This window comes from Oncorhynchus kisutch, linkage group LG21 (assembly GCF_002021735.2).
Source record: "Oncorhynchus kisutch isolate 150728-3 linkage group LG21, Okis_V2, whole genome shotgun sequence".
Lineage (NCBI taxonomy): Eukaryota > Metazoa > Chordata > Actinopteri > Salmoniformes > Salmonidae > Oncorhynchus > Oncorhynchus kisutch.
The window spans coordinates 38,218,153-38,230,794 of NC_034194.2; positions in this window are offsets into that span (position 1 = coordinate 38,218,153).

The window sequence follows — 12,642 nt, forward strand, 5'->3', positions numbered from 1 at the left end:
TAATGTAACAAACATCTGGTGTATTAAGTTAGAAACTCCACGAACATTCACCTACATTTTATGCGAGACATTTTTAATCAAACATAGTAATGAAATACAATTCCAGGGAGAAATGAAAGAATATAGCGGGCGACTAGGAGCCAGACCTGAAGGCAACACACAAACATTAAAAAAACTATTTGAAATAGGGATTAAATACTGTAATAACCTTCTTCTTTGGTAATATAACATTCAACGGTCAGGGGACGACAAGCACTTTGAAAATAAGTCAATGACACAGAAGAATCATGAATCATGCTGTAACAGGAACATAAAGGAATTTGTGAAATTAGCCGACGCTTTTTTTTTGCATAGGTACCAAGCAATAGTAACACATAGGCCTAGTTAAACTTGTGTAGCCTAACATTAAGATAAAGGCATTTGTGACACAAAAGTTCAAGCTGACAGGTAATAAAAAGCCCCAATATTTTTTATTTTTTTTAAATGTCTGATTAGCAACAGTGCTACGGATGATAAAAGAGAAATCCTTCCCCTGCTATCCTGGCTAACCTCTATAATAACGAATAAAGAGCTGACAGTACAGTGATCTCCATACATCACACTGTGTATGTTCTCCTATGGATAAAATAACAGTGAGTGAGCCACGTGTGTGTGTTCTCTGTGTGTGTGTGTGTGTGTGTGTGTGTGTGTGTGTGTGTGTGTGTGTGTGTGTGTGTGTGTGTGTGTGTGTGTGTGTGTGTGTGTGTGTGTGTGTGTGTGTGTGTGTGTGTGTGTGTGTGTCTGAACTCTCTCTCCGTATGAAATATCTGCAGAGAGACTAAAGCATGCCCCCGAGGTCTGTGTATCAGTGATAACCTTTAGAATAAGGTGTAGTTCATGCCTGCCGCCCTCCCCTCTGCCCCTATCTATCTGATGAAAGGATATGGAGATGGTTTGGATAGATTCTCAATTTCTCATGCAGAGGAAGAGGAGACAGGCAAGACAGGCAGACTGGCATATGTGATTGATGTCATCTTTTTGTATTAGGCATTTTAAGTTGTAGCAGAGTACATAGACAACCCTTACAGCAAGCTGAAATACTCTGAAGGGAGGGTGTTTTGTCGTGTAAGGGTTGTCTAACTGAAAGGAGGGTGTTTCGTCATGTAAGGGTTGTCTAACTGAAAGGAGGGTGTTTTGTCATGTAAGAGTTGTCTGACTGAAGGGAGGGTGTTTTGTCATGTAAGGGTTGTCTAACTGAAAGGAGGGTGTTTTGTCATGTAAGGGTTGTCTAACTGAAAGGAGGGTGTTTTGTCATGTAGGGGTTGTCTAACTGAAAGGAGGGTGTTTTGTCGTGTAAGGGTTGTCTAACTGAAAGGAGGGTGTTTCGTCATGTAAGGGTTGTCTAACTGAAAGGAGGGTGTTTTGTCATGTAAGGGTTGTCTAACTGAAGGGAGGGTGTTTTGTCATGTAAGGGCTGTCTAACTGAAAGGAGGGTGTTTTGTTGTGTAAGGGTTGTCTAACTGAAAGGAGGGTGTTTTGTCGTGTAAGGGTTGTCTAACTGAAAGGAGGGTGTTTTGTTGTGTAAGGGTTGTCTAACTGAAAGGAGGGTGTTTTGTTGTGTAAGGGTTGTCTAACTGAAAGGAGGGTGTTTTGTCGTGTAAGGGTTATCTAACTGAAAGGAGGGTGTTTTGTCGTGTAAGGGTTATCTAACTGAAAGGAGGGTGTTTTGTTGTGTAAGGGTTGTCTAACTGAAAGGAGGGTGTTTTGTCGTGTAAGGGTTGTCTAACTGAAAGGAGGGTGTTTTGTTGTGTAAGGGTTGTCTAACTGAAAGGACGGTGTTTTGTCGTGTAAGGGTTGTCTAACTGAAAGGAGGGTGTTTTGTCGTGTAAGGGTTGTCTAACTGAAAGGAAGGTGTTTTGTCATGTATTTCAGAGGGTTGACTCCCCTTGGTTTCTGGTAATGGTCCTAGCAGTCCCTTTAGTGTGATATGCCTATGGCCAGCTCTGCTACATGAAGTCAATGTCATTCATTCATCTTGTGTAATTCCACTCTCTCTGACAGGAAAATGAATTAATAATTCAACACACACTCAGACATCCCTTACCAGGCACTCATATTTCAATTAACTTTTGATTGAGTTATGAAATATACAAAATGACAAGACATTTTCTTGTTTGTGACATCCGTCTTCTTAGATTCCTCAGTATTCTACATGACATTCCATTAATTCCGTTTGCACCGGGACAGGTGATCGTCAGCAATAGTAATTTCATCAATACATTTTTCCGTGCCTTGCCTTCTATTTTTTCGAATGAAAAAATAACTTGCTAATTTTGTCGGTGCTCTTTCTAGACACTGCAGGTTTAATTGCTAATTGTGAACTGGGAATGAATACATTTGCATATTAATTAGTTAATTCATTTGCATTTTTAATTTGCTGCCTTCAAAGGGGGTGAGATAAAAGGTCGCGCAATTCTGAATAATTTAAATAATTTATGCTCCATTGGTGAAAAGAAGCCGAACAGAAGTGCTGTGTGGATGTTAACCCCAGAGAGCTTTTAGCGAATAAAGCACTCAAAAATTGTTTTAACAAATCTAATTAAACGGAAAAAGCCACCACCCAGTACAGTTGAGGAGAGAGTAGTGTCCTGAGGAAGAGCGATGGAGAGAGAGAGAGAGAGAGACAGAGAGTAGTGTCCTGAGGAAGGGAGAAAGAGAGAGAGAGAGAGAGAGATCAAGAGAGAGAGAGACAGACAAAGAGAGAGAGAGAGACAGACATAGAGAGAGAAAGAGAGACAGACATAGAGAGAGAGAGAGAGAGAGAGAGAGACATAGAGAGAGAGACAGACATAGAGAGAGAGACAGACAAAGAGAGACAAACATAGAGAGAGAGACATAGAGAGATAGAGAGAGACAGACATAGAGAGAGAGACATAGAGAGATAGAGAGAGACAGACAAAGAGAGAGACAAAGAGAGAGACAGACAGAGAGAGAGAGAAACAGACAGACAGACAGAGACAAAGAGAGAGAGACAAATAGAGAGAGACAGACAGAGAGAGAGAGAGACAGATAGACAGGCAGACAGACAGACAGAGAGAAGACATCCTTTCATTGGGATATGAAGGCCATTCTGATTCTTATCATCCTTTACATTGATTGTATAGCCCTAGAGGGATGACGAGGATGGAGTTATTACTGTATTACAGGACTTGCTTCTGTCATTCTCTCCCATGTTCAAAGTTACTGGAAATACTGTACAGAGCCTTCAGAAAGTATTCACACCCCTTGACTTTTTCCACATTTTTGTTGAGTTACAGCCTGAATTTAAAGTTGATTACATTTAGATTGTTTTTGTCACTGGCCTACACACAATTACCCCATAGTGTCAAAGTGGAATTATGTTTTTAGAAATGAAAAGCTGAAAGGTCTGGAGTACTCAAACCAGTGTTTCCCAAACTCTGTCCCTGGGAGCCCAAAATCAAATCAAATGTATTGATATAGCCCTTCGTACATCAGCTGATATCTCAAAGTGTTGTACAGAAACCCAGCCTAAAACCCCAAACAGCAAGCAATGCAGGTGTAGAAGCGCGGTGCACATTTTGGTTTTTGCCCTAAAACTACACAGCTGATTCAAATGATCAAAGCTTGATGATTAGTTGATTATTTGAATCAGCTGTGTAGCGCTAGGGCAAAAACCTAACCGTGCACCAAGTTTGAGTAAACCTGACTCAACCCCTTTGTTATGACAAGCGTAAATAAGTTCTGGAGTAAGAGTTTGCTTAACAAATTGCATAATAAGCTGCGTGGACTCTGTGTGCAATAATAGTGTTTAACATGATTTTTAAATGACTGCCTCATCTCTGTATCCCACACATACAATTATCTGTAAGGTCCCTCAGTTGAGCAGTGAATTTCAAACAGAGATTCAACCACAAAGACCAGGGAGGTTATCCAATGGCTCGCAAAGAAGGGTAGATGGGTAAAACTTTTGGGGAAAAGCAGACATTGAATATCCGTTTGAGCAATGTGTATCAATACACCCAGTCCCTACAGAGATACAGGCATCCTTCCTCGGCTGCCAGAGAAGAAGGAAACCGCTCAGGGATTTCACCATGAGGCCAATGGTGACTTTAAAACAGCTACAGAGTTAGGAGAAAACTGAGGATGGATCAACAACATTGCAGTTACTCCACAATACGAACTTAATTGACAAAGTGAAAAGAAGGAAGCCTGTACACTTTAAATACAAAGTGTTATGTTTGGGGCAAGTCCAATACAACATTACTGAGTACCACTTTCCATTTTTTCAAGCATAGTGGCAGCTACATCATGTTATGGGTATGCTTGTCATCGTTAAGGACTGGTGAGTTTTTCAGGATAAAAAAAATAAACGTAATGGAGCTCAGCACAGACAAAATCCCAGAGGAAAACCTGGTTCAGTCTGCTTTTCACCAGACACTGGGAGATGAATTCACCTTTCAGCAGAACAATAACCTAAAACACAAGGCCAAATCTCCGTTGGAGTGTTTTACCAAGAAACAGGCAGAGTTAGAGTTTCAACTTAAATCTGCACGAAAATCTATGGCAAGACCTGAAAATGGTTGTCTAGCAATGATCAACAACCAATTTGACAGAGCTTGAAGAACTTTGAAAATAATTTTGAAATGGGCAATTCAGCTGTGGAACACTTATCCAGAAAGACCCTCAGCTGTAATCACAACCAAAGGTGATTCTAACATGTATTGACTCAAGGGGTTGAATACTAACTACTACTCTAATCAAGATATGTGTGTTTTTTTATAACTATATTTTGGCTCTTCCACCTTGACATTACAGAATATTTTGTGGAGATTGTTGACGAAAAACTGAAAACGAAATCAATTGTAATCCCAAACACAACAAAATGTGGGAAAAGTAAATGTGTGTGAATACTTTCTGAAGGCTCTGTATTCCTTTCCATTCCCTGGGCTGTGAGGAGAGGAGGAACACACACCCACAGGGACCATCCCATGTGTTCGCCCATGCGTTCAGCGCTCCTTGTCCCTGCCACGGCAAAGGTGAAACACACCGACGCCAGCCGACACCTGAGACAGAGGATAGCTAGCTCCAGGGTGTGATTCCATTCCTCTCCATGGTCGCTGTAGATAATAAAGGTTAATTACAGTGGTTCACCATGTCATATTTGACATGACCAGTCATCGCTGTAATTACAATCATTACACTCCAATGGATGTGTAGTTATCCCCTTTTAAACACACGGCCGCACAAAGACAATCTATTATTCAATCAGACCAGAGCCATTCAGATCAGACCTGCCTGAGTTCACTTCATCTTGGGCCTGGATGAATCTGACTGCAGCTAATACGCCCTCTGAGCCCCGGAGAAGAAGAGAAGAACAAAAAAAAGAGAGAAGACACCTAATTAGAACCCTTTCAAACGGTCAATCACATTTTCAAAGGAATGCTTTAAGTTTATTCTGATAATCAGGTGACATGAATAGGAATGGATTTTCATCTGGTGCTTATCAGAAGTTATCTGGCGATAGAGGGGATGGCAAGTCAGGTGGATGATGAGGCTTTGCCCTTCTCTAGCTTTGTTTCTTTCTCTCGTTTCCCCCTACTGTATCTCTCCCCTTTCCCTCACCTCATTTCTACCATATCCTTGGTCTACTCTACCCAGTGCCCACAGGGATTGGCAGCATGTAATTTAAGAGCAACTGGCACAAAGACCAAATGCCAAGCAGGCAGGCCTATAATGGAGGCTGGTGAAATGTGTTCCGATTTAAATGGGGCCGAGCGTTCGGCTCGCAGCACAGGCCCACGGTGTGTAATTAAGATCACTAGGGACAAAGGAGAGTAGAGGAGACAGTCCAACAATGCAAAGACAGGACCTGGGGTATGGAGGGGGAGAGAATATTAGCTCCATTCACCCAAAATGGAAAAGGGAAGATTTTTATGGACACTTGAGTAGTTGAATAAAAGAGTCACAGAGGGGTTTGGAAGACCAAATCTAATACTTCCTACCTCTAGTCTCCTTCATTGTTAGTGTGTTTAAGTCAGTGGTGTAAAGTACTTAAGTAAAAATACATTAAAGTACCACTTAAGTTGTATTTTGGGGGGGTATCTGTACTTTGTTTTACTATTTACATTTGCCTACGTTTACTTCACTACATTCCTAAGGAAAATATCGTACTTTTTACTACATACATTTTCCCTGACAACCAAAAGTACTTGTTACAATTTGAATGCTTAGCAGGACAGACAAATGGTCAAACGCACGCACCTATCAAGACAACACGTGGTCATCCCTACTGCCTCTGATCTGGCGGACTCACTAAACACAAATACATCTTCTGTAAATAATGTAAATAATGAGGGTCGGAGTGCGTCCCTGGCTATCCGTAAAAACAATAAAATGGTGCTGTCTGCTTTTCCCCTACAGGGACATACAGTTGAAGTCGGAAGTTTACATACACTTAAGTTGGAGTCTTTAAAACTCGGTTTCATACACTCAACACATTTGTTGTTAACAAACTATAGTTTTGGCAAGTCGGTTAGGATATCTACTTTGTGCATGACATAAGTCATTTTTCCAACAATTGTTTACAGACAGATTACTTCACTTATAATTCACTGTATCACAATTCCAGTGGGTCAGAAGTTTACATACACTAAGTTGACTGGGCCTTTAACAGCTTAGACAATGCCAGATAATGATGTCATGGCTTTAGAAGCTTCTGATAGGCTAATTGACATAATTTGAGTCAATTGGAGGTGTACCTGTTGATGCATGTCAGGGCCTACCTTCAAACTCAGTGCCTCTTTGCTTGACATCATGGGAAAATCAAAAGAAATCAGCTAAGACTCCAGAAAAAAAATTGTAGTCCTCCACATCTGGTTCATCCTTTGGAGCAATTTCCAAACGCCTGAAGGTACCACGTTCATCTGTACAAACAGTAGTAAGCATGTATAAACACCATGGGACCACACAGCCATCATACCGCTCAGGAAGGAGACGCGTTCTGTCTCCTAGAGATGAATGTACTTTGGTGCAAAAGTGCACCATAATGGCCATAATGACCATCGTTATGTTGTGAGGAAAAAGGGGGAGGCTTGCAAGCCGAAAAACACCATCCCAACTGTGAAGAATGGGGGTGGCAGCATCATGTTGTGGGGGTGCTTTGCTGCAGGAGGGACTGGTACACTTCATAGATGGCATCATGAGGATGGGAAATTATGTGGATATATTGAAGCAAAATCTCAAGACATCCGTCAGGAAGTTAAGGTTTGGTCGCAAATGGGTCTTCCAAATGGACAATGACCCCAAGCATACTTCCAAAGTTGTGGCAAAATGGCTTAAGGACAACAAAGTCAAGGTATTGGAGTGGCCATCACAATGCCCTGACCTCAATCCTATAGAACATTTGTGGGCTGAACTGAAAAAGCGTGTGTGAGCAAGGAGGCCTACAAACCTGACTCAGTTACACCAGCTCTGCCACGAGGAATGGGCCAAAATTCACCCAACTTATTGTGGGAAGCTTGTGGAGGGCTACCCGAAACATTTGACCCAAGTTAAACCATTTAAAGGCAATGCTACCAAATACTAATTGAGTGTATATTAAACTTCTGACCCACTGGGAATGTGATGAAAGAAATAAAAGCTGAAATAAATCCCTCTACTATTATTCTGACATTTCACATTCTTAAATTAAAGTGGTGATCCTAACTGACCTAAAACAGGGAATTTTTACTGGGATTAAATGTCAGGAATTGTGAAAAACTGAGTTTAAATGTATTTGGCTAAGGTGTATGTAAACTTCCGATTTCAACTGTATTACCTCAATTACCTTGACTAACCTGTGACCCCGCACATTGACTCGGTATCGATATCCCCTGTATATACTGTAGCTTCGTTATTGTTATTTTATTGTGTTACTTTTTTAAACTTTAGTTTATTTAGTAAATATTTTCTTAACTAAATTTTTCTTAACTGCATTGTTGGTTAAGGGCTTGTAAGTAAACATTTCAAGGTAAGGTCTGAACCGGTTGTATTCATTTTAAATGATTTATACTTTTACTTTTGATACTTAAGTATATTTAATCAATTACATTTACTTATGATACTTGAGTATATTTCAAACCAAATCCCTTTAGACTTTTACTTAAATAGTATTTTACTGGCTGACTCTCACTTTCTATTAAGGTATCTATACTTTTACTCAAGTATGTGTGGAAGGACCACCAGAGGGCAGGCTGGGCTCACGGATAGCAGCCCAACAAGGCATGGGAGACAAGGTAACCAGAGGGCAGGCTGGACTCACGGATAGCAGCCCAACAAGGCATGGGAGACAAGGTAACCAGAGGGCAGGCTGGACTCACGGATAGCAGCCCAACAAGGCATGGGAGACAAGGTAACCAGAGGGGAAGCTGGGCTCACGGATAGCAGCCCAACAAGGCAACCAGAGGGCAGGCTGGACTCATGGATAGTAGCCCAACAAGGCATGGGAGACAAGGTAACCAGAGGCCAGGCTGGGCTCACGGATAGTAGCCCAACAAGGCAACTAGAGGGCAGGCTGGGCTCACGGATAGCAGCCCAACAAGGCATGGGAGACAAGGTAACCAGAGGCCAGGCTGGACTCCCGGATAGCAGCCCAACAAGGTATGGGAGACAAGGTAACCAGAGGGCAGGCTGGGCTCACTGATAGCAGCCCAACAAGGTATGGGAGACAAGGTAACCAGAGGGGAGGCTGGGCTCACGGATAGCAGCCCAACAAGGCATGGGAGACAAGGTAACCAGAGGCCAGGCTGGGCTCACGGATAGCAGCCCAACAAGGCATGGGAGACAAGGTAACCAGAGGCCAGGCTGGGCTCACGGATAGCAGCCCAACAAGGCATGGGAGACAAGGTAACCAGAGGGCAGGCTGGGCTCACGGATAGTAGCCCAACAAGGCATGGGAAACAAGGTAATCAGAGGGCAGGCTGGGCTCATGGATAGCAGCCCAACAAGGCAACCAGAGGGCAGGCTGGGCTCACTGATAGCAGCCCAACAAGGCATGGGAGACAAGGTAACCAGAGGGCAGGCTGGGCTCACGGATAGTAGCCCAACAAGGCATGGGAGACAAGGTAACCAGAGGCCAGGCTGGGCTCACTGATAGTATCCCAACAAGGCAACCAGAGGGCAGGCTGGGCTCACTGATAATAGCCCAACAAGGCAACCAGAGGGCAGGCTGGGCTCACTGATAGCAGCCCAACAAGGCATGGGAGACAAGGTAACCAGAGGGGAGGCTGGGCTCACGGATAGCAGCCCAACAAGGCAACCAGAGGGCAGGCTGGGCTCACTGATAGCAGCCCAACAAGGCATGGGAGACAAGGTAACCAGAGGGGAGGCTGGGCTCACTGATAGCAGCCCAACAAGGCATGGGAGACAAGGTAACCAGAGGGCAGGCTGGGCTCAGGGATAGCAGCCCAACAAGGCATGGGAGACAAGGTAACCAGAGAGAATTAAGCACAGCTGACGGTACTAATGACATATTCTCCTTCCCCTATAAGAGAGAGTATGGAACCAGCAGACCAGGGGGGAAAAACGATCTCTGGAATATGGCCACCGAGACAGAGGAGCTATCCATGAAGAACCACTAAGACGGTGACAATCCCGTGACTTTTGTTGTAAGTTTAAAGATAATCGTATTGTGTTCCTGTTTCATCTGGAGAAGATGTATGTTATTTTCCTTGGGAGATTTTCATTGATTATATTGGAGTGTTTGTATTGACCAAATGCCCTCAATAGAACTGTGTTCAATCCAGAAAACCTACTCCTGACTCGTTTATTCCACCTTACTCCTGACTCGTTTATTCCACCTTACTCCTGACTCGTTTATTCCACCTTACTCCTGACTTGTTTATTCCACCTTACTCCTGACTCGTTTATTCCACCTTACTCCTGACTCGTTTATTCCACCTTACTCCTGACTCGTTTATTCCACCTTACTCCTGACTCGTTTATTCCACCTTACTCCTGACTCGTTTATTCCACCTTACTCCTGACTCGTTTATTCCACCTTACTCCTGACTTGTTTATTCCACCTTTCCGCTTCAGAGTGACGCCCAATTACTTGGTCCGCTCACTTATGACAATTGGGTACTTTTTCCACCAGTGGTTTAAGTACTCTCGGCTGATGACTCAAGTGATACATTTCTATATCACAATGCTAATTCTGGAGTTTGGTTGAAATGACATAGTATAGTAAAGGCTCATGCCACTCTACATTTCTCTAAGGCCTGTGCAGTTCTACAGAGAGGGAGAGAGAGAGAGAGGCCTCCACCTCAGCCCCCTTCCTCGTCACCAGGACCCCGAGCCCCATCCTCGCCTCCTGACAAACCTCGAGAGGCGGAGCTGCCAGGCTGTGCCAGCAGCTGTGGAGACGCTCATTTGCATATGAAGGCCTTAATTAGGTTTTGTGTAGTGCAAGCGCCCGTGAAAGAGAGTGTGACCAGCGGCCATGAGGTGGCACATGACTGGGGTTTTGGATTGAAGTCCTTGTGGTGACGATGGGCACAAGGGGTGCTGTACAAAACAAAGTCCTCAGCGATTGGATCGTCTCTAAACCATTATAGTATCAAAGCCAATGAGGAATGTTCAAACCCGCCACTTTACCCACGTGTGTTCTGGATCTGGCCCCACCCATCGGTTTATGAACCAATTAGACAGCCTTGAATATGTTGGCATTCGGTGAAGGGTCGGGGGAGGTACTCAGATCCAGACTCATTGCAGAGAAGACACTAACATCTGTGGGCGTGGCGTAGCGTTTGGCTAGAGCAAGGATAGTCTGGGTAGCCAGGCATGGTTTGGATGGCAACTGAGGTGGTAGAGAAGTACTGGGGTTGGTATAGGGACTGGGGGTGGGGGGTACTGGTACAGGACCAGAGAGGAAGCTAGTACAGGGATAAGGTTGAAATCGGATTGACAAATCAACCGCTTGAGGTCGGAGCACAAACATTCTCCTGCTAAGAGACTGTGGCTACAATACATGTGTTCAAGGCCGTTAACCCACGACAACAACTGATGATGTGGACGTCGATTAAGACAGCCCCCCGCACCTCTCTGATTCAGAGGAGTTAAATGCGGAAGACACATCTCAGTTGAATGCATTCAGTTGTGCAACTGACTAGGTACCCTCCTTTCTCTACTGTCTCCTCTAGAGCCAAGCCTTTGATAATTGTACCTTTGCTTACCTCCAACAGTACAACAAGGCATCCACACCCTCAACCGGTTTTGACTAGAAAGGATACAGCTTGTCAAAATTGATTAGGAGGATAGGAGAACTTACACAGCAGGTTAGGAGAATTAACGTAGCATGTTAGGAGAATTAACGTAGCATGTTAGGAGAAATAACGTAGCATGTTAGGTAGCATGTTAGGAGAACTTACACAGCAGGTTAGGAGAATTAACGTAGCAGGTTAGGAGAATTAACGTAGCATGTTAGGAGAAATAACGTAGCATGTTAGGAGAACTTACACAGCAGGTTAGGAGAATTAATGTAGCAGGTTAGGAGAATTAACGTAGCATGTTAGGAGAAATAACGTAGCATGTTAGGTAGCATGTTAGGAGAACTTACACAGCAGGTTAGGAGAATTAACGTAGCATGTTAGGAGAATTAACGTAGCATGTTAGGAGAGTAGCATGTTAGGAGAATTAACGTAGCATGTTAGGAGAGTAGCATGTTAGGAGAATTAACGTAGCATGTTAGGAGAATTAACGTAGCATGTTAGGAGAATTAAAGTAGCATGTTAGAACTTATGCAGCAGGTTAGGAGAATTAGGTTAAGGATAGAAAAAGGTTTAGAAAAAATAAACAAACAAAAAATCTACTTTTGACATAAACTGTATCCAATCTAGACATGACATCAACCTGTCTGCCATAACACAGCAGCCTTCTCTCCGCTATAGAACTGGTCAGATCACTCAGAGCGCTGTCTCAGTTTATCTTCTCAGATCTCCTTGAGAAGGAAACCTCTAAACATTGCGGCATCTCCCTTCCCTTTCAAGATAGAAAGCACAGTAGCATTCATTGTTTTCATCTCACCTCTCATTTTTTGAAAGCCGCTCCTGCTTTTATCACTTGATTTGTTGAGTGGAGACGCTTGAAAACAGTCAGGAGAGATTTAATATGCATCTAAGAGGGGAACATCAATGACAGGTATGGTATGATGGGGAGGGCATTGCCAGACCATGCCCTCCCCACCAGCATTGGCACATTGCCCGTGGCGACGAGTGTGGGGTCACGGAAACGTAGTGGCCCGTAAGTGGTACAGAACCCCTCTGTCACTCACATGGTAAACGTCACTTACACCTTGTCCCGTCATCAATCTGGTGGTCTAACAACCTCCAGCAGATGGAGACCCAGCAGGACAGGAGGGCCGTGCCCTGGGCCACTACCCCACACAGAGAGCACTCTGTTGGGCTAAGAGGGGACACAACACAAGGATAGCCTGGTTCGCTCCCAGAGGGAAGACGGGGGGGCGTGCCCTGGGCTTCTCCAAAAACAGAGAGCATTCTGTTGGGCTAAGAGGAGTCACAACACTGGGGGAGACCAACGGCCCAGCCCGGATCTCTCCCACAGAGCAGCCAGACACACCTCTGGATGAAGGCCTAATGTAGGGGAATA